The sequence below is a fragment of the Eschrichtius robustus genome, chromosome 9 (assembly GCF_028021215.1).
Source record: "Eschrichtius robustus isolate mEscRob2 chromosome 9, mEscRob2.pri, whole genome shotgun sequence".
NCBI classification, from domain to species: domain Eukaryota; kingdom Metazoa; phylum Chordata; class Mammalia; order Artiodactyla; family Eschrichtiidae; genus Eschrichtius; species Eschrichtius robustus.
Window position 1 is genome coordinate 78,835,660 of NC_090832.1, and position 27,622 is coordinate 78,863,281.

Below are 27,622 nucleotides of genomic sequence, written 5' to 3' on the forward strand. Positions count from 1 at the left end.
ATTTTACATGGGAAGAGGATCTGTACTTGAATAGACATATATAATGTACAAATGAACCAGATTGTGTACACCTAGGACAGACAATATTCGAAGCCTTACCCCAATTAAAAAAAAAATTTAAAACCAAGAAGAAATAATGAGACATAAACTTATGGGGGTTTCTCCATGCACATTCCAATTTAATTTACAACCTAGGAACACGACTTCCAGAAAGGCTCTGCTGCCCTAGTACCCAGATTTGGGAGTGGAGAAATGCTGCCTGCTTAAGGTCACTTCCCACAACAGCAGCTTTAAACCCATTGCTAAAGGTCACTAAATATTCACCAAACTTGCAGTTCGGGAAATGACACCTGCTCTCTAAAAAAATTCTGGGGTGGAAAATAGACGAAAAATTTCAAAATAGGGCAACCTTCCAAGAAGAAAATTTCAAGAGATATATTGTACTCCCAACTGTTTCCTTTTTTTTAACAGAAAAGTAAACGGTGGAGAAAAATGATGAGTTTTACGAATTTTCAAAGACATGCAAACCCAAATTACAAAACCCTATCAGCACACAGCAGCCAGTAGGGCCATTAGCATAAATGCAGCAAACAATAAATGCTAAATCGATTGTGGAGAAATAAATACCCTCATTTCTAAGGGGGACTTGGTAAGAGCCACTAATGAAAACACAAAGAAGGTGCTTTGAAAAGGGAAACACGGTGCTACCAGTCAATCAATCACACCCACTGCTGGGCCTATCACCTGAGAAAATGAGAATCAAAAAGTCACAGGCTGGCAATCCTGTACTCCAACAATATTTACCATAGACAACACTTGGAAGCAATGAAAATGTCCATCAACCGAGGAATGCGCAAAGTAGAAGTGGTCCACGTGCACACTGGGGAATTACTCCAATAAAAACTAAAAATTAAATTTAAAAATCCAACAAAAGTAAGGAGACATCAGCTTGTGTGGGTTTGTCCGGGCAAACTCCACTCTAATTTATAACCGAGAAACACCACAGGCCGCAAGGGCTTTTCCCTAGTTACCATGGTGGGGACATAGAAAGGCTGCCGCCCTCTGGCATTTACCTGCAAAAGCAGCTTTAAAGCCTGTGCTAATGGTCATTTCATAGGAACAAGTACTGCAGAACTGTAAATGAAACCTACCCTCAAAATGTCTTGAGGGATGTAATGGCCAAAACATTTCAAAATGTGACACATACTTTAAGAGAACACTTTGAAGAACTAAGGGGTAATCACAGGTTGAAAAATAAAAAGGACATGCCTTAAAGTTCAATTTCAACGGATTATGAGGCACAGGCGAATTCAACCACAAAGAGGTATCAGCTCCCACTTGTCAGAATAACCATCAGCAAGGAAACTACAAACAATAAATGCTGAAGGTGTTGTGGAGAAATGCATACCCTCAACTTCAAATGGGACGTAACTTGAAAAGGGCCACGAATGAGAACAGAATGGAGGTGCCTTAAAAAGGTAAACATTGAGCTACCGTATGATCCAGCAGGCCCACTCCTCGACCTATAATCTAAGAAGAAAGAATTGGAAAGAAACAGGCAGGCAAATCTGCATGTCACAGTATTACAATAGCCAAGATATGGAAGTAACCAAAAAGTCCACAAACACATGGGTGGACAAAGAAGAACTCCTCCATGTACAGATGGAATATTCGCTAGTGAAAAAAATGAAACAATGCCATTTACAGCACCATACATGAGTCTAGACGTAATCACGCCACCTGTAGTAAGTGAGAAAGCAAAAGACACATATCCTATCATATCTCTTTTAGGAGTTACTTAAAAATTGATACCAATGAAGATATTTCCACAGAGAAAGGCAATCACAGATTCATTAAAAAAACTGATGGTTCACCAAATAGAAACGGATGAGGATTGCATACATTACCATATTGGGGTTAACAGAGATATACATACCATGTGAAATATATAATCACCAAAGACGTACGGAAGACCAGGAGAAGACTACTCAACAGTGTGTCATAACCTACATGGGAAAAGGATGCGAGGAAGAATAGATACACGTATATGTGTGAAAGAACCACATCTTGCACACCTAGAACAAACAAACCATTGTAATCAAATTTGCTGGGATCAAAAATAAAAAGTAAATTACAATTATGAACAAGAAGTAATGAGACATAAACATAAAGTGCTTTTTTCCTGGCACATTCCATTAGAATTTACAACCTAGAACACCACTTCCATTAAGGCTCTGTTTCCCCAGTTACCAAATTTGGTAAAGGAGAAATGCTGCCACCTTGTGGCCGTTTCCTGCAAGAGCAGCTTTAAACTCACAGCTAATGGTCACTTAACATTCACAAGGACTCAGGGCTGTAAAGGACACCTGCCCTAAAAAATTGTGCTGAAGTAGGAAATGGACAAAAAAATTCAAAACAGGCAAATGTTTCAAGAAGAGAGTATGAGGAGTTAAGTTTTACTCACGCTCTTTTAAAAAAAAAGGAAAATGGATAAAAGCTCAACCTCAGGGAGTGTTAGACCCATGCAATCTAATCTACAAAAAGTTTCAACTTAGACCAGTCGACTGACCATCAGCAAAATGTCTACAAACAATAAATGCTGACGGGGTTTTTAAGAACTGTGTCCCCTCTACCTGCTGGTGAGACGTAAAGGGGTAACAGCCAATAATGAGAACAGAAAGGAGCTGTGTTTAAAAGTAAAAATGGAGGTACCATTCAGTCCAGCAGGCGCACCATTGGACCTCTCACCTGAGAAGACAAGTATCCAGAAGACACAGGCCGCAAAAGCTGCAGTGCAGCCTTATTCACAATAGCCAAGACAGTGAAGCAATCAAAATATCCAACAAGAGGTGAATGGATAAAGAAGAAGTGGTCCATGTACACAATGGAATATTAGGCATGGAAAACAATGAACCATTGCTCTTTGAGGCACCACAAATGAGTCTGGAGATAATCACGAAACATGAGGTAACTCGGAAACCAAAGACCTGTATTCTATGATATCACTTATAGGCGTTATCTAATAACTGACACAAATGAATATATTTCCACAGAGAAAGACACTCACAGACTTAGAAAACAAACTATGCTCATCTAAAAGGAAAGGTGGGGGGAATGGATAAGTTAAGATTAGTGTTGCTCTATGTATACAAACACATAGTATATACATATCTCAAAAAGACCGACCATCTAGCAAGGGAGGTCTGTGGAACCCTCTGTAACATTATACATGGGAAGAGGATCTGTACTTGAATAGACATATATAATGTACAAATGAACCAGATTGTGTACACCTAGGACAAACAATATTCTAAGCTTTACCCCAATTAAAAAAAAAATTAAAACCAAGAAGAAATAATGAGACATAAACTTATGGGGGTTTCTCCATGCACATTCCAATTTAATTTACAACCTAGGAACACGACTTCCAGAAAGGCTCTGCTGCCCTCGTTCCCAGATTTGGGAGTGGAGAAATGCTGCCTGCTTGAAGTCACTTCCCACAACAGCAGCTTTAAACCCATTGCTAAAGGTAACTAAATATTCACCAAACTTGCAGTTCAGGAAATGACACCTGCTCTCTAAAAAAATTCTGGGGTGGAAAATCGACCAAAAATTTCAAAATAGGGCAACCTTCCTAGAAGAAAATTTCAAGAGATATATTGTACTCCCAACTGTTTCCTTTTTTTTAACAGAAAAGTAAACGGTGGAGAAAAATGATGAGTTTTACGAATTTTCAAAGACATGCAAACCCAAATTACACAACCCTACCAGCACACAGCAGCCAGTAGGGCCATTAACATACATGCTGCAAACAATAAATGCTAAATCGATTGTGGAGAAATGCATACCCTCGATTCTAAGGGGGACGTGCTAAGAGCCACTAATGAAAACACAAAGAAGGTGCTTTGAAAAGGGAAACACGGTGCTACCAGTCAATCAGTCACACCCACTGCTGGGCCTATCACCTGAGAAAATGAGAATCAAAAAGTCACAGGCTGGCAATCCTGCACTCCAACAATATTTACCATAGCCAACACTTGGAAGCAATGAAAATGTCCATCAACCGAGGAATGCACAAAGTAGAAGTGATCCACGTGCACACTGGGAAATTACTCCAATAAAAACTAAAAATTAAATTAAAAATCCAACAAAAGTAAGGAGACATCAGCTTGTGTGGGTTTGTCTGGGTACACTCCACTCTAATTTATAACTGAGAAACACCACAGGCCGCAAGGGCTTTTCCCTAGTTACCATGGTGGGGACATAGAAAGGCTGCCGCCCTCTGGCATTTACCTGCAAAAGCAGCTTTAAAGCCTGTGCTAATGGTCATTTCATAGGAACAAGTACTGCAGAACTGTAAATGAAACCTGCCCTCAAAATGTCTTGAGGGAGGTAATGGCCAAAACATTTCAAAATGTGACACATATTTTAAGAGATCACTTTGAAGAACTAAGGAGTAATCACAGCTTGAAAAATAAAAAGGACATGCCTTAAAGCTCAATTTCAACGGATAATGAGGCACATGCGAATTCAACCACAAAGAGGTATCAGCTCACACTTGTCAGAATAACCATCAGCAAGGAAACTACAAACAATAAATGCTGAAGGTGTTGTGGAGAAATGCATACCCTCAACTTCAAGTGGGACGTAACTTGAAAAGGGCCACGAATGAGAACAGAATGGAGGTGCCTTAAAAAGGTAAACATTGAGCTACCATATGATCCAGCAGGCCCACTCCTCCACCTATAATCTAAGAAGAAAGAATTGGAAAGACACAGGCAGGCAAATCTGCATGGCACATTATTACGATAGCCAAGATATGGAAGTAACCAAAAAGTCCACCAACATATGGGTGGACAAAGAAGAACTCCTCCATGTACAGATGGAATATTCGCTAGTGAAAAAAATGAAAAAATGCCATTTGCAGCACCATACATGAGCCTAGACATAATCACGCCACCTGTAGTAAGTGAGAAAGCAAAAGACACATATCCTATCATATCACTTTTAGGAGTTACTTAAAAATTGATAAAAATGAAGATATTTCCACAGAGAAAGGCAATCACAGATTCATTAAAATACTTATGGTTCACCAAATAGAAAGGGATGAGGATTGGATACATTACCATATTGGAGTTAACAGAGATATACATACCATGTGAATATATAATCACCAAAGACGTACGGAAGACCAGGAGAAGACTACTCAACATTGTGTCATAACCTACATGGGAAAAGGATGCGAGGAAGAATAGATACACGTATATGTGTGAAAGAACCACATCTTGCACACCTAGAACAAACAAACCATTGTAATCAAATTTGCTGGGATAAAAAATAAAAAGTAAATTACAATTATGAACAAGAAGTAATGAGACATAAACATAAAGTGCTTTTTTCCTGGCACATTCCATTCGAATTTACAACCTAGAACACCACTTCCATTAAGGCTCTGTTTCCCCAGTTACCAAATTTGGTAAAGGAGAAATGCTGCCACCTTGTGGCCGTTTCCTGCAAGAGCAGCTTTAAACTCACAGCTAATGGTCACTTAACATTCACAAGGACTCAGGGCTGTAAAGGACACCTGCCCTAAAAAATTGTGCTGAAGTAGGAAATGGACAAAAAAATTCAAAACAGGCAAATGTTTCAAGAAGAGAGTATGAGGAGTTAAGTTTTACTCACGCTCTTTTAAAAAAAAAGGAAAATGGATAAAAGCTCAACCTCAGGGAGTGTTAGACCCATGCAATCTAATCTACAAAAAGTTTCAACTTAGACCAGTCGACTGACCATCAGCAAAATGTCTACAAACAATAAATGCTGACGGGGTTTTTAAGAACTGTGTCCCCTCTACCTGCTGGTGAGACGTAAAGGGGTAACAGCCAATAATGAGAAGAGAAAGGATCTGTGTTTAAAAGTAAAAATGGAGGTACCATTCAGTCCAGCAGGCGCACCATTGGACCTCTCACCTGAGAAGACAAGAATCCAGAAGACACAGGCCGCAAAAGCTGCAGTGCAGCCTTATTCACAATAGCCAAGACAGTGAAGCAATCAAAATATCCAACAAGAGGTGAATGGATAAAGAAGAAGTGGTCCATGTACACAATGGAATATTAGGCATGGAAAACAATGAACCATTGCTCTTTGAGGCACCACAAATGAGTCTGGAGATAATCACGAAACATGAGGTAACTCGGAAACCAAAGACCTGTATTCTATGATATCACTTATAGGCGTTATCTAATAACTGACACAAATGAATATATTTCCACAGAGAAAGACACTCACAGACTTAGAAAACAAACTATGCTCATCTAAAAGGAAAGGTGGGGGGAATGGATAAGTTAAGATTAGTGTTGCTCTATGTATACAAACACATAGTATATACATATCTCAAAAAGACCGACCATCTAGCAAGGGAGGTCTGTGGAACCCTCTGTAACATTTTACATGGGAAGAGGATCTGTACTTGAATAGACATATATAATGTACAAATGAACCAGATTGTGTACACCTAGGACAAACAATATTCTAAGCTTTACCCCAATTAAAAAAAAAATTAAAACCAAGAAGAAATAATGAGACATAAACTTATGGGGGTTTCTCCATGCACATTCCAATTTAATTTACAACCTAGGAACACGACTTCCAGAAAGGCTCTGCTGCCCTCGTTCCCAGATTTGGGAGTGGAGAAATGCTGCCTGCTTGAAGTCACTTCCCACAACAGCAGCTTTAAACCCATTGCTAAAGGTAACTAAATATTCACCAAACTTGCAGTTCAGGAAATGACACCTGCTCTCTAAAAAAATTCTGGGGTGGAAAATCGACCAAAAATTTCAAAATAGGGCAACCTTCCTAGAAGAAAATTTCAAGAGATATATTGTACTCCCAACTGTTTCCTTTTTTTTAACAGAAAAGTAAACGGTGGAGAAAAATGATGAGTTTTACGAATTTTCAAAGACATGCAAACCCAAATTACACAACCCTACCAGCACACAGCAGCCAGTAGGGCCATTAACATACATGCTGCAAACAATAAATGCTAAATCGATTGTGGAGAAATGCATACCCTCGATTCTAAGGGGGACGTGCTAAGAGCCACTAATGAAAACGCAAAGAAGGTGCTTTGAAAAGGGAAACACGGTGCTACCAGTCAATCAGTCACACCCACTGCTGGGCCTATCACCTGAGAAAATGAGAATCAAAAAGTCACAGGCTGGCAATCCTGCACTCCAACAATATTTACCATAGCCAACACTTGGAAGCAATGAAAATGTCCATCAACCGAGGAATGCACAAAGTAGAAGTGATCCACGTGCACACTGGGAAATTACTCCAATAAAAACTAAAAATTAAATTAAAAATCCAACAAAAGTAAGGAGACATCAGCTTGTGTGGGTTTGTCTGGGCACACTCCACTCTAATTTATAACCGAGAAACACCACAGGCCGCAAGGGCTTTTCCCTAGTTACCATGGTGGGGACATAGAAAGGCTGCCGCCCTCTGGCATTTACCTGCAAAAGCAGCTTTAAAGCCTGTGCTAATGGTCATTTCATAGGAACAAGTACTGCAGAACTGTAAATGAAACCTGCCCTCAAAATGTCTTGAGGGAGGTAATGGCCAAAACATTTCAAAATGTGACACATATTTTAAGAGATCACTTTGACGAACTAAGGAGTAATCACAGCTTGAAAAATAAAAAGGACATGCCTTAAAGCTCAATTTCAACGGATAATGAGGCACATGCGAATTCAACCACAAAGAGGTATCAGCTCACACTTGTCAGAATAACCATCAGCAAGGAAACTACAAACAATAAATGCTGAAGGTGTTGTGGAGAAATGCATACCCTCAACTTCAAGTGGGACGTAACTTGAAAAGGGCCACGAATGAGAACAGAATGGAGGTGCCTTAAAAAGGTAAACATTGAGCTACCATATGATCCAGCAGGCCCACTCCTCCACCTATAATCTAAGAAGAAAGAATTGGAAAGACAGAGGCAGGCAAATCTGCATGGCACATTATTACGATAGCCAAGATATGGAAGTAACCAAAAAGTCCACCAACATATGGGTGGACAAAGAAGAACTCCTCCATGTACAGATGGAATATTCGCTAGTGAAAAAAATGAAAAAATGCCATTTGCAGCACCATACATGAGCCTAGACATAATCACGCCACCTGTAGTAAGTGAGAAAGCAAAAGACACATATCCTATCATATCACTTTTAGGAGTTACTTAAAAATTGATAAAAATGAAGATATTTCCACAGAGAAAGGCAATCACAGATTCATTAAAATACTTATGGTTCACCAAATAGAAAGGGATGAGGATTGGATACATTACCATATTGGAGTTAACAGAGATATACATACCATGTGAATATATAATCACCAAAGACGTACGGAAGACCAGGAGAAGACTACTCAACATTGTGTCATAACCTACATGGGAAAAGGATGCGAGGAAGAATAGATACACGTATATGTGTGAAAGAACCACATCTTGCACACCTAGAACAAACAAACCATTGTAATCAAATTTGCTGGGATAAAAAATAAAAAGTAAATTACAATTATGAACAAGAAGTAATGAGACATAAACATAAAGTGCTTTTTTCCTGGCACATTCCATTCGAATTTACAACCTAGAACACCACTTCCATTAAGGCTCTGTTTCCCCAGTTACCAAATTTGGTAAAGGAGAAATGCTGCCACCTTGTGGCCGTTTCCTGCAAGAGCAGCTTTAAACTCACAGCTAATGGTCACTTAACATTCACAAGGACTCAGGGCTGTAAAGGACACCTGCCCTAAAAAATTGTGCTGAAGTAGGAAATGGACAAAAAAATTCAAAACAGGCAAATGTTTCAAGAAGAGAGTATGAGGAGTTAAGTTTTACTCACGCTCTTTTAAAAAAAAAGGAAAATGGATAAAAGCTCAACCTCAGGGAGTGTTAGACCCATGCAATCTAATCTACAAAAAGTTTCAACTTAGACCAGTCGACTGACCATCAGCAAAATGTCTACAAACAATAAATGCTGACGGGGTTTTTAAGAACTGTGTCCCCTCTACCTGCTGGTGAGACGTAAAGGGGTAACAGCCAATAATGAGAAGAGAAAGGATCTGTGTTTAAAAGTAAAAATGGAGGTACCATTCAGTCCAGCAGGCGCACCATTGGACCTCTCACCTGAGAAGACAAGTATCCAGAAGACACAGGCCGCAAAAGCTGCAGTGCAGCCTTATTCACAATAGCCAAGACAGTGAAGCAATCAAAATATCCAACAAGAGGTGAATGGATAAAGAAGAAGTGGTCCATGTACACAATGGAATATTAGGCATGGAAAACAATGAACCATTGCTCTTTGAGGCACCACAAATGAGTCTGGAGATAATCACGAAACATGAGGTAACTCGGAAACCAAAGACCTGTATTCTATGATATCACTTATAGGCGTTATCTAATAACTGACACAAATGAATATATTTCCACAGAGAAAGACACTCACAGACTTAGAAAACAAACTATGCTCATCTAAAAGGAAAGGTGGGGGGAATGGATAAGTTAAGATTAGTGTTGCTCTATGTATACAAACACATAGTATATACATATCTCAAAAAGACCGACCATCTAGCAAGGGAGGTCTGTGGAACCCTCTGTAACATTTTACATGGGAAGAGGATCTGTACTTGAATAGACATATATAATGTACAAATGAACCAGATTGTGTACACCTAGGACAAACAATATTCTAAGCTTTACCCCAATTAAAAAAAAAATTAAAACCAAGAAGAAATAATGAGACATAAACTTATGGGGGTTTCTCCATGCACATTCCAATTTAATTTACAACCTAGGAACACGACTTCCAGAAAGGCTCTGCTGCCCTCGTTCCCAGATTTGGGAGTGGAGAAATGCTGCCTGCTTGAAGTCACTTCCCACAACAGCAGCTTTAAACCCATTGCTAAAGGTAACTAAATATTCACCAAACTTGCAGTTCAGGAAATGACACCTGCTCTCTAAAAAAATTCTGGGGTGGAAAATCGACCAAAAATTTCAAAATAGGGCAACCTTCCTAGAAGAAAATTTCAAGAGATATATTGTACTCCCAACTGTTTCCTTTTTTTTAACAGAAAAGTAAACGGTGGAGAAAAATGATGAGTTTTACGAATTTTCAAAGACATGCAAACCCAAATTACACAACCCTACCAGCACACAGCAGCCAGTAGGGCCATTAACATACATGCTGCAAACAATAAATGCTAAATCGATTGTGGAGAAATGCATACCCTCGATTCTAAGGGGGACGTGCTAAGAGCCACTAATGAAAACACAAAGAAGGTGCTTTGAAAAGGGAAACACGGTGCTACCAGTCAATCAGTCACACCCACTGCTGGGCCTATCACCTGAGAAAATGAGAATCAAAAAGTCACAGGCTGGCAATCCTGCACTCCAACAATATTTACCATAGCCAACACTTGGAAGCAATGAAAATGTCCATCAACCGAGGAATGCACAAAGTAGAAGTGATCCACGTGCACACTGGGAAATTACTCCAATAAAAACTAAAAATTAAATTAAAAATCCAACAAAAGTAAGGAGACATCAGCTTGTGTGGGTTTGTCTGGGCACACTCCACTCTAATTTATAACCGAGAAACACCACAGGCCGCAAGGGCTTTTCCCTAGTTACCATGGTGGGGACATAGAAAGGCTGCCGCCCTCTGGCATTTACCTGCAAAAGCAGCTTTAAAGCCTGTGCTAATGGTCATTTCATAGGAACAAGTACTGCAGAACTGTAAATGAAACCTGCCCTCAAAATGTCTTGAGGGAGGTAATGGCCAAAACATTTCAAAATGTGACACATATTTTAAGAGATCACTTTGAAGAACTAAGGAGTAATCACAGCTTGAAAAATAAAAAGGACATGCCTTAAAGCTCAATTTCAACGGATAATGAGGCACATGCGAATTCAACCACAAAGAGGTATCAGCTCACACTTGTCAGAATAACCATCAGCAAGGAAACTACAAACAATAAATGCTGAAGGTGTTGTGGAGAAATGCATACCCTCAACTTCAAGTGGGACGTAACTTGAAAAGGGCCACGAATGAGAACAGAATGGAGGTGCCTTAAAAAGGTAAACATTGAGCTACCATATGATCCAGCAGGCCCACTCCTCCACCTATAATCTAAGAAGAAAGAATTGGAAAGACACAGGCAGGCAAATCTGCATGGCACATTATTACGATAGCCAAGATATGGAAGTAACCAAAAAGTCCACCAACATATGCGTGGACAAAGAAGAACTCCTCCATGTACAGATGGAATATTCGCTAGTGAAAAAAATGAAAAAATGCCATTTGCAGCACCATACATGAGCCTAGACATAATCACGCCACCTGTAGTAAGTGAGAAAGCAAAAGACACATATCCTATCATATCACTTTTAGGAGTTACTTAAAAATTGATAAAAATGAAGATATTTCCACAGAGAAAGGCAATCACAGATTCATTAAAATACTTATGGTTCACCAAATAGAAAGGGATGAGGATTGGATACATTACCATATTGGAGTTAACAGAGATATACATACCATGTGAATATATAATCACCAAAGACGTACGGAAGACCAGGAGAAGACTACTCAACATTGTGTCATAACCTACATGGGAAAAGGATGCGAGGAAGAATAGATACACGTATATGTGTGAAAGAACCACATCTTGCACACCTAGAACAAACAAACCATTGTAATCAAATTTGCTGGGATAAAAAATAAAAAGTAAATTACAATTATGAACAAGAAGTAATGAGACATAAACATAAAGTGCTTTTTTCCTGGCACATTCCATTCGAATTTACAACCTAGAACACCACTTCCATTAAGGCTCTGTTTCCCCAGTTACCAAATTTGGTAAAGGAGAAATGCTGCCACCTTGTGGCCGTTTCCTGCAAGAGCAGCTTTAAACTCACAGCTAATGGTCACTTAACATTCACAAGGACTCAGGGCTGTAAAGGACACCTGCCCTAAAAAATTGTGCTGAAGTAGGAAATGGACAAAAAAATTCAAAACAGGCAAATGTTTCAAGAAGAGAGTATGAGGAGTTAAGTTTTACTCACGCTCTTTTAAAAAAAAAGGAAAATGGATAAAAGCTCAACCTCAGGGAGTGTTAGACCCATGCAATCTAATCTACAAAAAGTTTCAACTTAGACCAGTCGACTGACCATCAGCAAAATGTCTACAAACAATAAATGCTGACGGGGTTTTTAAGAACTGTGTCCCCTCTACCTGCTGGTGAGACGTAAAGGGGTAACAGCCAATAATGAGAACAGAAAGGAGCTGTGTTTAAAAGTAAAAATGGAGGTACCATTCAATCCAGCAGGCGCACCATTGGACCTCTCACCTGAGAAGACAGGAATCGAGAAGACACAGGCCGCAAAAGTTGCAGTGCAGCATTTTTCACAATAGCCAAGAGAGTGAAGCAATCAAAATATCCAACAAGAGGTGAATGGATAAAGAAGAAGTGGTCCATGTACACAATGGAATATTAGCCATGGAAAACAATGAACCATTGCTCTTTGAGGCACCACAAATGAGTCTGGAGATAATCACGAAACATGAGGTAACTCGGAAACCAAAGACCTGTATTCTATGATATCACTTATAGGCGTTATCTAATAACTGACACAAATGAATATATTTCCACAGAGAAAGACACTCACAGACTTAGAAAACAAACTATGCTCATCTAAAAGGAAAGGTGGGGGGAATGGATAAGTTAAGATTAGTGTTGCTCTATGTATACAAACACATAGTATATACATATCTCAAAAAGACCGACCATGTAGCAAGGGAGGTCTGTGGAACCCACTGTAACATTTTACATGGGAAGAGGATCTGTACTTGAATAGACATATATAATGTACAAATGAACCAGATTGTGTACACCTAGGACAGACAATATTCGAAGCCTTACCCCAATTAAAAAAAAAATTTAAAACCAAGAAGAAATAATGAGACATAAACTTATGGGGGTTTCTCCATGCACATTCCAATTTAATTTACAACCTAGGAACACGACTTCCAGAAAGGCTCTGCTGCCCTAGTACCCAGATTTGGGAGTGGAGAAATGCTGCCTGCTTAAGGTCACTTCCCACAACAGCAGCTTTAAACCCATTGCTAAAGGTCACTAAATATTCACCAAACTTGCAGTTCGGGAAATGACACCTGCTCTCTAAAAAAATTCTGGGGTGGAAAATAGACGAAAAATTTCAAAATAGGGCAACCTTCCAAGAAGAAAATTTCAAGAGATATATTGTACTCCCAACTGTTTCCTTTTTTTTAACAGAAAAGTAAACGGTGGAGAAAAATGATGAGTTTTACGAATTTTCAAAGACATGCAAACCCAAATTACAAAACCCTATCAGCACACAGCAGCCAGTAGGGCCATTAGCATAAATGCAGCAAACAATAAATGCTAAATCGATTGTGGAGAAATAAATACCCTCATTTCTAAGGGGGACGTGGTAAGAGCCACTAATGAAAACACAAAGAAGGTGCTTTGAAAAGGGAAACACGGTGCTACCAGTCAATCAATCACACCCACTGCTGGGCCTATCACCTGAGAAAATGAGAATCAAAAAGTCACAGGCTGGCAATCCTGTACTCCAACAATATTTACCATAGACAACACTTGGAAGCAATGAAAATGTCCATCAACCGAGGAATGCGCAAAGTAGAAGTGGTCCACGTGCACACTGGGGAATTACTCCAATAAAAACTAAAAATTAAATTTAAAAATCCAACAAAAGTAAGGAGACATCAGCTTGTGTGGGTTTGTCCGGGCAAACTCCACTCTAATTTATAACCGAGAAACACCACAGGCCGCAAGGGCTTTTCCCTAGTTACCATGGTGGGGACATAGAAAGGCTGCCGCCCTCTGGCATTTACCTGCAAAAGCAGCTTTAAAGCCTGTGCTAATGGTCATTTCATAGGAACAAGTACTGCAGAACTGTAAATGAAACCTACCCTCAAAATGTCTTGAGGGAGGTAATGGCCAAAACATTTCAAAATGTGACACATACTTTAAGAGAACACTTTGAAGAACTAAGGGGTAATCACAGGTTGAAAAATAAAAAGGACATGCCTTAAAGTTCAATTTCAACGGATTATGAGGCACAGGCGAATTCAACCACAAAGAGGTATCAGCTCACACTTGTTAGAATAACCATCAGCAAGGAAACTACAAACAATAAATGCTGAAGGTGTTGTGGAGAAATGCATACCCTCAACTTCAAATGGGACGTAACTTGAAAAGGGCCACGAATGAGAACAGAATGGAGGTGCCTTAAAAAGGTAAACATTGAGCTACCGTATGATCCAGCAGGCCCACTCCTCGACCTATAATCTAAGAAGAAAGAATTGGAAAGAAACAGGCAGGCAAATCTGCATGTCACAGTATTACAATAGCCAAGATATGGAAGTAACCAAAAAGTCCACAAACACATGGGTGGACAAAGAAGAACTCCTCCATGTACAGATGGAATATTCGCTAGTGAAAAAAATGAAACAATGCCATTTACAGCACCATACATGAGTCTAGACGTAATCACGCCACCTGTAGTAAGTGAGAAAGCAAAAGACACATATCCTATCATATCTCTTTTAGGAGTTACTTAAAAATTGATACCAATGAAGATATTTCCACAGAAAAAGGCAATCACAGATTCATTAAAAAAACTGATGGTTCACCAAATAGAAACGGATGAGGATTGCATACATTACCATATTGGGGTTAACAGAGATATACATACCATGTGAAATATATAATCACCAAAGACGTACGGAAGACCAGGAGAAGACTACTCAACAGTGTGTCATAACCTACATGGGAAAAGGATGCGAGGAAGAATAGATACACGTATATGTGTGAAAGAACCACATCTTGCACACCTAGAACAAACAAACCATTGTAATCAAATTTGCTGGGATCAAAAATAAAAAGTAAATTACAATTATGAACAAGAAGTAATGAGACATAAACATAAAGTGCTTTTTTCCTGGCACATTCCATTAGAATTTACAACCTAGAACACCACTTCCATTAAGGCTCTGTTTCTCCAGTTACCAAATTTGGTAAAGGAGAAATGCTGCCACCTTGTGGCCGTTTCCTGCAAGAGCAGCTTTAAACTCACAGCTAATGTTCACTTAACATTCACAAGGACTCAGGGCTCTAAAGGACACCTGCCCTAAAAAATTGTGCTGAAGTAGGGAATGGACAAAAAAATTCAAAACAGGCAAATGTTTCAAGATGAGAGTATGAAGAGTTAAGTTTTACTCACGCTCTTTTAAAAAAAAAAGGAAAATGCATAAAAGCTCAATCTCAGGGAGTGTTAGACCCAGGCAATCTAATCTACAAAAAGTTTCAACTTAGACCAGTCGACTGACCATCAGCAAAATGTCTACAAACAATAAATGCTGACGGGGTTTTTAAGAACTGTGTCCCCTCTACCTGCTGGTGAGACGTAAAGGGGTAACAGCCAATAATGAGAACAGAAAGGAGCTGTGTTTAAAAGTAAAAATGGAGGTACCATTCAGTCCAGCAGGCGCACCATTGGACCTCTCACCTGAGAAGACAAGAATCGAGAAGACACAGGCCGCAAAAGCTGCAGTGCAGCCTTATTCACAATAGCCAAGACAGTGAAGCAATCAAAATATCCAACAAGAGGTGAATGGATAAAGAAGAAGTGGTCCATGTACACAATGGAATATTAGCCATGGAAAACAATGAACCATTGCTCTTTGAGGCACCACAAATGAGTCTGGAGATAATCACGAAACATGAGGTAACTCGGAAACCAAAGACCTGTATTCTATGATATCACTTATAGGCGTTATCTAATAACTGACACAAATGAATATATTTCCACAGAGAAAGACACTCACAGACTTAGAAAACAAACTATGCTCATCTAATAGGAAAGGTGGGGGGAATGGATAAGTTAAGATTAGTGTTGCTCTATGTATACAAACACAAAATATATACATATCTCAAAAAGACCGACCATGTAGCAAGGGAGGTCTGTGGAACCCTCTGTAACATTTTACATGGGAAGAGGATCTGTACTTGAATAGACATATATAATGTACAAATGAACCAGATTGTGTACACCTAGGAAAAACAATATTCTAAGCTTTACCCCAATTAAAAAAAAAATTAAAACCAAGAAGAAATAATGAGACATAAACTTATGGGGGTTTCTCCATGCACATTCCAATTTAATTTACAACCTAGGAACACGACTTCCAGAAAGGCTCTGCTGCCCTAGTACCCAGATTTGGGAGTGGAGAAATGCTGCCTGCTTGAGGTCACTTCCCACAACAGCAGCTTTAAACCCATTGCCAAAGGTCACTAAATATTCACCAAACTTGCAGTTCGGGAAATGACACCTGCTCTCTAAAAAAATTCTGGGGTGGAAAATAGACGAAAAATTTCAAAATAGGGCAACCTTCCAAGAAGAAAATTTCAAGAGATATATTGTACTCCCAACTGTTTCCTTTTTTTTAACAGAAAAGTAAACGGTGGAGAAAAATGATGAGTTTTACGAATTTTCAAAGACATGCAAACCCAAATTACAAAACCCTATCAGCACACAGCAGCCAGTAGGGCCATTAACATACATGCTGCAAACAATAAATGCTAAATCGATTGTGGAGAAATGCATACCCTCGATTCTAAGAGGGACGTGGTAAGAGCCACTAATGAAAACACAAAGAAGGTGTTTTGAAAAGGGAAACACGGTGCTACCAGTCAATCAGTCACACCCACTGCTGGGCCTATCACCTGAGAAAATGAGAATCAAAAAGTCACAGGCTGGCAATCCTGCACTCCAACAATATTTACCATAGCCAACACTTGGAAGCAATGAAAATGTCCATCAACCCAGGAATGCGCAAAGTAGAAGTGGTCCAAGTGCACACTGGGGAATTACTCCAATAAAAACTAAAAATTAAATTTAAAAATCCAACAAAAGTAAGGAGACATCAGCTTGTGTGGGTTTGTCCGGGCAAACTCCACTCTAATTTATAACCGAGTAACACCACAGGCCGCAAGGGCTTTTCCCTAGTTACCATGGTGGGGACATAGAAAGGCTGCCGCCCTCTGGCATTTACCTGCAAAAGCAGCTTTAAAGCCTGTGCTAATGGTCATTTCATAGGAACAAGTACTGCAGAACTGTAAATGAAACCTGCCCTCAAAATGTCTTGAGGGAGGTAATGGCCAAAACATTTCAAAATGTGACACATATTTTAAGAGATCACTTTGAAGAACTAAGGAGTAATCACAGCTTGAAAAATAAAAAGGACATGCCTTAAAGCTCAATTTCAACGGATAATGAGGCACATGCGAATTCAACCACAAAGAGGTATCAGCTCACACTTGTCAGAATAACCATCAGCAAGGAAACTACAAACAATAAATGCTGAAGGTGTTGTGGAGAAATGCATACCCTCAACTTCAAGTGGGACGTAACTTGAAAAGGGCCACGAATGAGAACAGAATGGAGGTGCCTTAAAAAGGTAAACATTGAGCTACCATATGATCCAGCAGGCCCACTCCTCCACCTATAATCTAAGAAGAAAGAATTGGAAAGACACAGGCAGGCAAATCTGCATGGCACATTATTACGATAGCCAAGATATGGAAGTAACCAAAAAGTCCACCAACATATGCGTGGACAAAGAAGAACTCCTCCATGTACAGATGGAATATTCGCTAGTGAAAAAAATGAAAAAATGCCATTTGCAGCACCATACATGAGCCTAGACATAATCACGCCACCTGTAGTAAGTGAGAAAGCAAAAGACACATATCCTATCATATCACTTTTAGGAGTTACTTAAAAATTGATAAAAATGAAGATATTTCCACAGAGAAAGGCAATCACAGATTCATTAAAATACTTATGGTTCACCAAATAGAAAGGGATGAGGATTGGATACATTACCATATTGGAGTTAACAGAGATATACATACCATGTGAATATATAATCACCAAAGACGTACGGAAGACCAGGAGAAGACTACTCAACATTGTGTCATAACCTACATGGGAAAAGGATGCGAGGAAGAATAGATACACGTATATGTGTGAAAGAACCACATCTTGCACACCTAGAACAAACAAACCATTGTAATCAAATTTGCTGGGATAAAAAATAAAAAGTAAATTACAATTATGAACAAGAAGTAATGAGACATAAACATAAAGTGCTTTTTTCCTGGCACATTCCATTCGAATTTACAACCTAGAACACCACTTCCATTAAGGCTCTGTTTCCCCAGTTACCAAATTTGGTAAAGGAGAAATGCTGCCACCTTGTGGCCGTTTCCTGCAAGAGCAGCTTTAAACTCACAGCTAATGGTCACTTAACATTCACAAGGACTCAGGGCTGTAAAGGACACCTGCCCTAAAAAATTGTGCTGAAGTAGGAAATGGACAAAAAAATTCAAAACAGGCAAATGTTTCAAGAAGAGAGTATGAGGAGTTAAGTTTTACTCACGCTCTTTTAAAAAAAAAGGAAAATGGATAAAAGCTCAACCTCAGGGAGTGTTAGACCCATGCAATCTAATCTACAAAAAGTTTCAACTTAGACCAGTCGACTGACCATCAGCAAAATGTCTACAAACAATAAATGCTGACGGGGTTTTTAAGAACTGTGTCCCCTCTACCTGCTGGTGAGACGTAAAGGGGTAACAGCCAATAATGAGAACAGAAAGGAGCTGTGTTTAAAAGTAAAAATGGAGGTACCATTCAATCCAGCAGGCGCACCATTGGACCTCTCACCTGAGAAGACAGGAATCGAGAAGACACAGGCCGCAAAAGTTGCAGTGCAGCATTTTTCACAATAGCCAAGAGAGTGAAGCAATCAAAATATCCAACAAGAGGTGAATGGATAAAGAAGAAGTGGTCCATGTACACAATGGAATATTAGCCATGGAAAACAATGAACCATTGCTCTTTGAGGCACCACAAATGAGTCTGGAGATAATCACGAAACATGAGGTAACTCGGAAACCAAAGACCTGTATTCTATGATATCACTTATAGGCGTTATCTAATAACTGACACAAATGAATATATTTCCACAGAGAAAGACACTCACAGACTTAGAAAACAAACTATGCTCATCTAAAAGGAAAGGTGGGGGGAATGGATAAGTTAAGATTAGTGTTGCTCTATGTATACAAACACATAGTATATACATATCTCAAAAAGACCGACCATGTAGCAAGGGAGGTCTGTGGAACCCACTGTAACATTTTACATGGGAAGAGGATCTGTACTTGAATAGACATATATAATGTACAAATGAACCAGATTGTGTACACCTAGGACAGACAATATTCGAAGCCTTACCCCAATTAAAAAAAAAATTTAAAACCAAGAAGAAATAATGAGACATAAACTTATGGGGGTTTCTCCATGCACATTCCAATTTAATTTACAACCTAGGAACACGACTTCCAGAAAGGCTCTGCTGCCCTAGTACCCAGATTTGGGAGTGGAGAAATGCTGCCTGCTTAAGGTCACTTCCCACAACAGCAGCTTTAAACCCATTGCTAAAGGTCACTAAATATTCACCAAACTTGCAGTTCGGGAAATGACACCTGCTCTCTAAAAAAATTCTGGGGTGGAAAATAGACGAAAAATTTCAAAATAGGGCAACCTTCCAAGAAGAAAATTTCAAGAGATATATTGTACTCCCAACTGTTTCCTTTTTTTTAACAGAAAAGTAAACGGTGGAGAAAAATGATGAGTTTTACGAATTTTCAAAGACATGCAAACCCAAATTACAAAACCCTATCAGCACACAGCAGCCAGTAGGGCCATTAGCATAAATGCAGCAAACAATAAATGCTAAATCGATTGTGGAGAAATAAATACCCTCATTTCTAAGGGGGACGTGGTAAGAGCCACTAATGAAAACACAAAGAAGGTGCTTTGAAAAGGGAAACACGGTGCTACCAGTCAATCAATCACACCCACTGCTGGGCCTATCACCTGAGAAAATGAGAATCAAAAAGTCACAGGCTGGCAATCCTGTACTCCAACAATATTTACCATAGACAACACTTGGAAGCAATGAAAATGTCCATCAACCGAGGAATGCGCAAAGTAGAAGTGGTCCACGTGCACACTGGGGAATTACTCCAATAAAAACTAAAAATTAAATTTAAAAATCCAACAAAAGTAAGGAGACATCAGCTTGTGTGGGTTTGTCCGGGCAAACTCCACTCTAATTTATAACCGAGAAACACCACAGGCCGCAAGGGCTTTTCCCTAGTTACCATGGTGGGGACATAGAAAGGCTGCCGCCCTCTGGCATTTACCTGCAAAAGCAGCTTTAAAGCCTGTGCTAATGGTCATTTCATAGGAACAAGTACTGCAGAACTGTAAATGAAACCTACCCTCAAAATGTCTTGAGGGAGGTAATGGCCAAAACATTTCAAAATGTGACACATACTTTAAGAGAACACTTTGAAGAACTAAGGGGTAATCACAGGTTGAAAAATAAAAAGGACATGCCTTAAAGTTCAATTTCAACGGATTATGAGGCACAGGCGAATTCAACCACAAAGAGGTATCAGCTCACACTTGTTAGAATAACCATCAGCAAGGAAACTACAAACAATAAATGCTGAAGGTGTTGTGGAGAAATGCATACCCTCAACTTCAAATGGGACGTAACTTGAAAAGGGCCACGAATGAGAACAGAATGGAGGTGCCTTAAAAAGGTAAACATTGAGCTACCGTATGATCCAGCAGGCCCACTCCTCGACCTATAATCTAAGAAGAAAGAATTGGAAAGAAACAGGCAGGCAAATCTGCATGTCACAGTATTACAATAGCCAAGATATGGAAGTAACCAAAAAGTCCACAAACACATGGGTGGACAAAGAAGAACTCCTCCATGTACAGATGGAATATTCGCTAGTGAAAAAAATGAAACAATGCCATTTACAGCACCATACATGAGTCTAGACGTAATCACGCCACCTGTAGTAAGTGAGAAAGCAAAAGACACATATCCTATCATATCTCTTTTAGGAGTTACTTAAAAATTGATACCAATGAAGATATTTCCACAGAAAAAGGCAATCACAGATTCATTAAAAAAACTGATGGTTCACCAAATAGAAACGGATGAGGATTGCATACATTACCATATTGGGGTTAACAGAGATATACATACCATGTGAAATATATAATCACCAAAGACGTACGGAAGACCAGGAGAAGACTACTCAACAGTGTGTCATAACCTACATGGGAAAAGGATGCGAGGAAGAATAGATACACGTATATGTGTGAAAGAACCACATCTTGCACACCTAGAACAAACAAACCATTGTAATCAAATTTGCTGGGATCAAAAATAAAAAGTAAATTACAATTATGAACAAGAAGTAATGAGACATAAACATAAAGTGCTTTTTTCCTGGCACATTCCATTAGAATTTACAACCTAGAACACCACTTCCATTAAGGCTCTGTTTCTCCAGTTACCAAATTTGGTAAAGGAGAAATGCTGCCACCTTGTGGCCGTTTCCTGCAAGAGCAGCTTTAAACTCACAGCTAATGTTCACTTAACATTCACAAGGACTCAGGGCTCTAAAGGACACCTGCCCTAAAAAATTGTGCTGAAGTAGGGAATGGACAAAAAAATTCAAAACAGGCAAATGTTTCAAGATGAGAGTATGAAGAGTTAAGTTTTACTCACGCTCTTTTAAAAAAAAAAGGAAAATGCATAAAAGCTCAATCTCAGGGAGTGTTAGACCCAGGCAATCTAATCTACAAAAAGTTTCAACTTAGACCAGTCGACTGACCATCAGCAAAATGTCTACAAACAATAAATGCTGACGGGGTTTTTAAGAACTGTGTCCCCTCTACCTGCTGGTGAGACGTAAAGGGGTAACAGCCAATAATGAGAACAGAAAGGAGCTGTGTTTAAAAGTAAAAATGGAGGTACCATTCAGTCCAGCAGGCGCACCATTGGACCTCTCACCTGAGAAGACAAGAATCGAGAAGACACAGGCCGCAAAAGCTGCAGTGCAGCCTTATTCACAATAGCCAAGACAGTGAAGCAATCAAAATATCCAACAAGAGGTGAATGGATAAAGAAGAAGTGGTCCATGTACACAATGGAATATTAGCCATGGAAAACAATGAACCATTGCTCTTTGAGGCACCACAAATGAGTCTGGAGATAATCACGAAACATGAGGTAACTCGGAAACCAAAGACCTGTATTCTATGATATCACTTATAGGCGTTATCTAATAACTGACACAAATGAATATATTTCCACAGAGAAAGACACTCACAGACTTAGAAAACAAACTATGCTCATCTAATAGGAAAGGTGGGGGGAATGGATAAGTTAAGATTAGTGTTGCTCTATGTATACAAACACAAAATATATACATATCTCAAAAAGACCGACCATGTAGCAAGGGAGGTCTGTGGAACCCTCTGTAACATTTTACATGGGAAGAGGATCTGTACTTGAATAGACATATATAATGTACAAATGAACCAGATTGTGTACACCTAGGAAAAACAATATTCTAAGCTTTACCCCAATTAAAAAAAAAATTAAAACCAAGAAGAAATAATGAGACATAAACTTATGGGGGTTTCTCCATGCACATTCCAATTTAATTTACAACCTAGGAACACGACTTCCAGAAAGGCTCTGCTGCCCTAGTACCCAGATTTGGGAGTGGAGAAATGCTGCCTGCTTGAGGTCACTTCCCACAACAGCAGCTTTAAACCCATTGCCAAAGGTCACTAAATATTCACCAAACTTGCAGTTCGGGAAATGACACCTGCTCTCTAAAAAAATTCTGGGGTGGAAAATAGACGAAAAATTTCAAAATAGGGCAACCTTCCAAGAAGAAAATTTCAAGAGATATATTGTACTCCCAACTGTTTCCTTTTTTTTAACAGAAAAGTAAACGGTGGAGAAAAATGATGAGTTTTACGAATTTTCAAAGACATGCAAACCCAAATTACAAAACCCTATCAGCACACAGCAGCCAGTAGGGCCATTAACATACATGCTGCAAACAATAAATGCTAAATCGATTGTGGAGAAATGCATACCCTCGATTCTAAGAGGGACGTGGTAAGAGCCACTAATGAAAACACAAAGAAGGTGTTTTGAAAAGGGAAACACGGTGCTACCAGTCAATCAGTCACACCCACTGCTGGGCCTATCACCTGAGAAAATGAGAATCAAAAAGTCACAGGCTGGCAATCCTGCACTCCAACAATATTTACCATAGCCAACACTTGGAAGCAATGAAAATGTCCATCAACCGAGGAATGCACAAAGTAGAAGTGATCCACGTGCACACTGGGAAATTACTCCAATAAAAACTAAAAATTAAATTTAAAAATCCAACAAAAGTAAGGAGACATCAGCTTGTGTGGGTTTGTCCGGGCAAACTCCACTCTAATTTATAACCGAGTAACACCACAGGCCGCAAGGGCTTTTCCCTAGTTACCATGGTGGGGACATAGAAAGGCTGCCGCCCTCTGGCATTTACCTGCAAAAGCAGCTTTAAAGCCTGTGCTAATGGTCATTTCATAGGAACAAGTACTGCAGAACTGTAAATGAAACCTGCCCTCAAAATGTCTTGAGGGAGGTAATGGCCAAAACATTTCAAAATGTGACACATACTTTAAGAGAACACTTTGAAGAACTAAGGGGTAATCACAGGTTGAAAAATAAAAAGGACATGCCTTAAAGCTCAATTTCAACGGATTATGAGGCACATGCGAATTCAACCACAAAGAGGTATTAGCTCACACTTGTCAGAATAACCATCAGCAAGGAAACTACAAACAATAAATGCTGAAGGTGTTGTGGAGAATTATATACCCCCAACTTCAAGTGGGACGTAACTTGGAAAGGGCCATGAATGAGAACAGAATGGAGGTGCCTTAAAAAGGTAAACATTGAGCTACCATATGATCCAGCAGGCCCACTCCTCGACCTATAATCTAAGAAGAAAGAATTGGAAAGACACAGGCAGGCAAATCTGCATGGCACAGTATTACAATAGCCAAGATATGTAAGTAACCAAAAAGTCCACCAACAGATGGGTGGACAAAGAAGAACTCCTCCATGTACAGATGGAATATTCGCTAGTGAAAAAAATGAAACAATGCCATTTGCAGCACCATACATGAGCCTAGACATAATCACGCCACCTGTAGTAAGTGAGAAAGCAAAAGACACATATCCTATCATATCACTTTTAGGAGTTACTTAAAAATTGATAAAAATGAAGACATTTCCACAGAGAAAGGCAATCACAGATTCATTAAAATACTTATGGTTCACCAAATAGAAAGGGATGAGGATTGGATACATTACCATATTGGGGTTAACAGAGATATACAAACCATGTGAAATATATAATCACCAAAGACGTACGGAAGACCAGGAGAAGACTACTCAACATTGTGTCATAACCTACATGGGAAAAGGATGCGAGGAAGAATAGATACACGTATATGTGTGAAAGAACCACATCTTCCACACCTAGAACAAACAAACCATTGTAATCAAATTTGCTGGGATAAAAAATAAAAAGTAAATTACAATTATGAACAAGAAGTAATGAGACATAAACATAAAGTGCTTTTTTTCCTGGCACATTCCATTCGAATTTACAACCTAGAACACCACTTCCATTAAGGCTCTGTTTCCCCAGTTACCAAATTTGGTAAAGGAGAAATGCTGCCACCTTGTGGCCGTTTCCTGCAAGAGCAGCTTTAAACTCACAGCTAATGGTCACTTAACATTCACAAGGACTCAGGGCTGTAAAGGACACCTGCCCTAAAAAATTGTGCTGAAGTAGGGAATGGACAAAAAAATTCAAAACAGGAAAATGTTTCAAGATGAGAGTATGAAGACTTAAGTTTTACTCACGCTCTTTTAAAAAAAAAAAAGGAAAATGGATAAAAGCTCAACCTCAGGGAGTGTTAGACCCATGCAATCTAATCTACAAAAAGTTTCAACTTAGACCAGTCGACTGACCATCAGCAAAAAATCTACAAACAATAACTCCTGAAGGGGTTTTAGAGAACTGTGTCCCCTCTACCTGCTGGTGAGACGAAAAGGGGTAACAGACAATAATGAGAACAGAAAGGAGCTGTGTTTAAAAGTAAAAATGGAGGTACCATTCAATCCAGCAGGCGCACCATTGGACCTCTCACCTGAGAAGACAAGAATCGAGAAGACACAGGCCGCAAAAGCTGCAGTGCAGCCTTATTCACAATAGCCAAGACAGTGAAGCAATCAAAATATCCAACAAGAGGTGAATGGATAAAGAAGAAGTGGTCCATGTACACAATGGAATATTAGCCATGGAAAACAATGAACCAATGTTCTTTGAGGCACCACAAATTAGTCTGGAGATAATTATGAAACATGAGGTAACTCGGAAACCAAAGACCTGTATTCTATGATATCACTTATAGGCGTTATCTAATAACTGACACAAATGAATATATTTCCACAGAGAAAGACACTCACAGACTTAGAAAACAAACTATGCTCATCTAAAAGGAAAGGTGGGGGGAATGGATAAGTTAAGATTAGTGTTGCTCTATGTATACAAACACATAGTATATACATATCTCAAAAAGACCGACCATCTAGCAAGGGAGGTCTGTGGAACCCTCTGTAACATTTTACATGGGAAGAGGATCTGTACTTGAATAGACATATATAATGTACAAATGAACCAGATTGTGTACACCTAGGACAAACAATATTCTAAGCTTTACCCCAATTAAAAAAAAATTAAAACCAAGAAGAAATAATGAGACATAAACTTATGGGGGTTTCTCCATGCACATTCCAATTTAATTTACAACCTAGGAACACGACTTCCAGAAAGGCTCTGCTGCCCTCGTTCCCAGATTTGGGAGTGGAGAAATGCTGCCTGCTTGAAGTCACTTCCCACAACAGCAGCTTTAAACCCATTGCTAAAGGTAACTAAATATTCACCAAACTTGCAGTTCAGGAAATGACACCTGCTCTCTAAAAAAATTCTGGGGTGGAAAATCGACCAAAAATTTCAAAATAGGGCAACCTTCCTAGAAGAAAATTTCAAGAGATATATTGTACTCCCAACTGTTTCCTTTTTTTTAACAGAAAAGTAAACGGTGGAGAAAAATGATGAGTTTTACGAATTTTCAAAGACATGCAAACCCAAATTACACAACCCTACCAGCACACAGCAGCCAGTAGGGCCATTAACATACATGCTGCAAACAATAAATGCTAAATCGATTGTGGAGAAATGCATACCCTCGATTCTAAGGGGGACGTGCTAAGAGCCACTAATGAAAACACAAAGAAGGTGCTTTGAAAAGGGAAACACGGTGCTACCAGTCAATCAGTCACACCCACTGCTGGGCCTATCACCTGAGAAAATGAGAATCAAAAAGTCACAGGCTGGCAATCCTGCACTCCAACAATATTTACCATAGCCAACACTTGGAAGCAATGAAAATGTCCATCAACCGAGGAATGCACAAAGTAGAAGTGATCCACGTGCACACTGGGAAATTACTCCAATAAAAACTAAAAATTAAATTAAAAATCCAACAAAAGTAAGGAGACATCAGCTTGTGTGGGTTTGTCTGGGCACACTCCACTCTAATTTATAACCGAGAAACACCACAGGCCGCAAGGGCTTTTCCCTAGTTACCATGGTGGGGACATAGAAAGGCTGCCGCCCTCTGGCATTTACCTGCAAAAGCAGCTTTAAAGCCTGTGCTAATGGTCATTTCATAGGAACAAGTACTGCAGAACTGTAAATGAAACCTGCCCTCAAAATGTCTTGAGGGAGGTAATGGCCAAAACATTTCAAAATGTGACACATATTTTAAGAGATCACTTTGAAGAACTAAGGAGTAATCACAGCTTGAAAAATAAAAAGGACATGCCTTAAAGCTCAATTTCAACGGATAATGAGGCACATGCGAATTCAACCACAAAGAGGTATCAGCTCACACTTGTCAGAATAACCATCAGCAAGGAAACTACAAACAATAAATGCTGAAGGTGTTGTGGAGAAATGCATACCCTCAACTTCAAGTGGGACGTAACTTGAAAAGGGCCACGAATGAGAACAGAATGGAGGTGCCTTAAAAAGGTAAACATTGAGCTACCATATGATCCAGCAGGCCCACTCCTCCACCTATAATCTAAGAAGAAAGAATTGGAAAGACACAGGCAGGCAAATCTGCATGGCACATTATTACGATAGCCAAGATATGGAAGTAACCAAAAAGTCCACCAACATATGGGTGGACAAAGAAGAACTCCTCCATGTACAGATGGAATATTCGCTAGTGAAAAAAATGAAAAAATGCCATTTGCAGCACCATACATGAGCCTAGACATAATCACGCCACCTGTAGTAAGTGAGAAAGCAAAAGACACATATCCTATCATATCACTTTTAGGAGTTACTTAAAAATTGATAAAAATGAAGATATTTCCACAGAGAAAGGCAATCACAGATTCATTAAAAT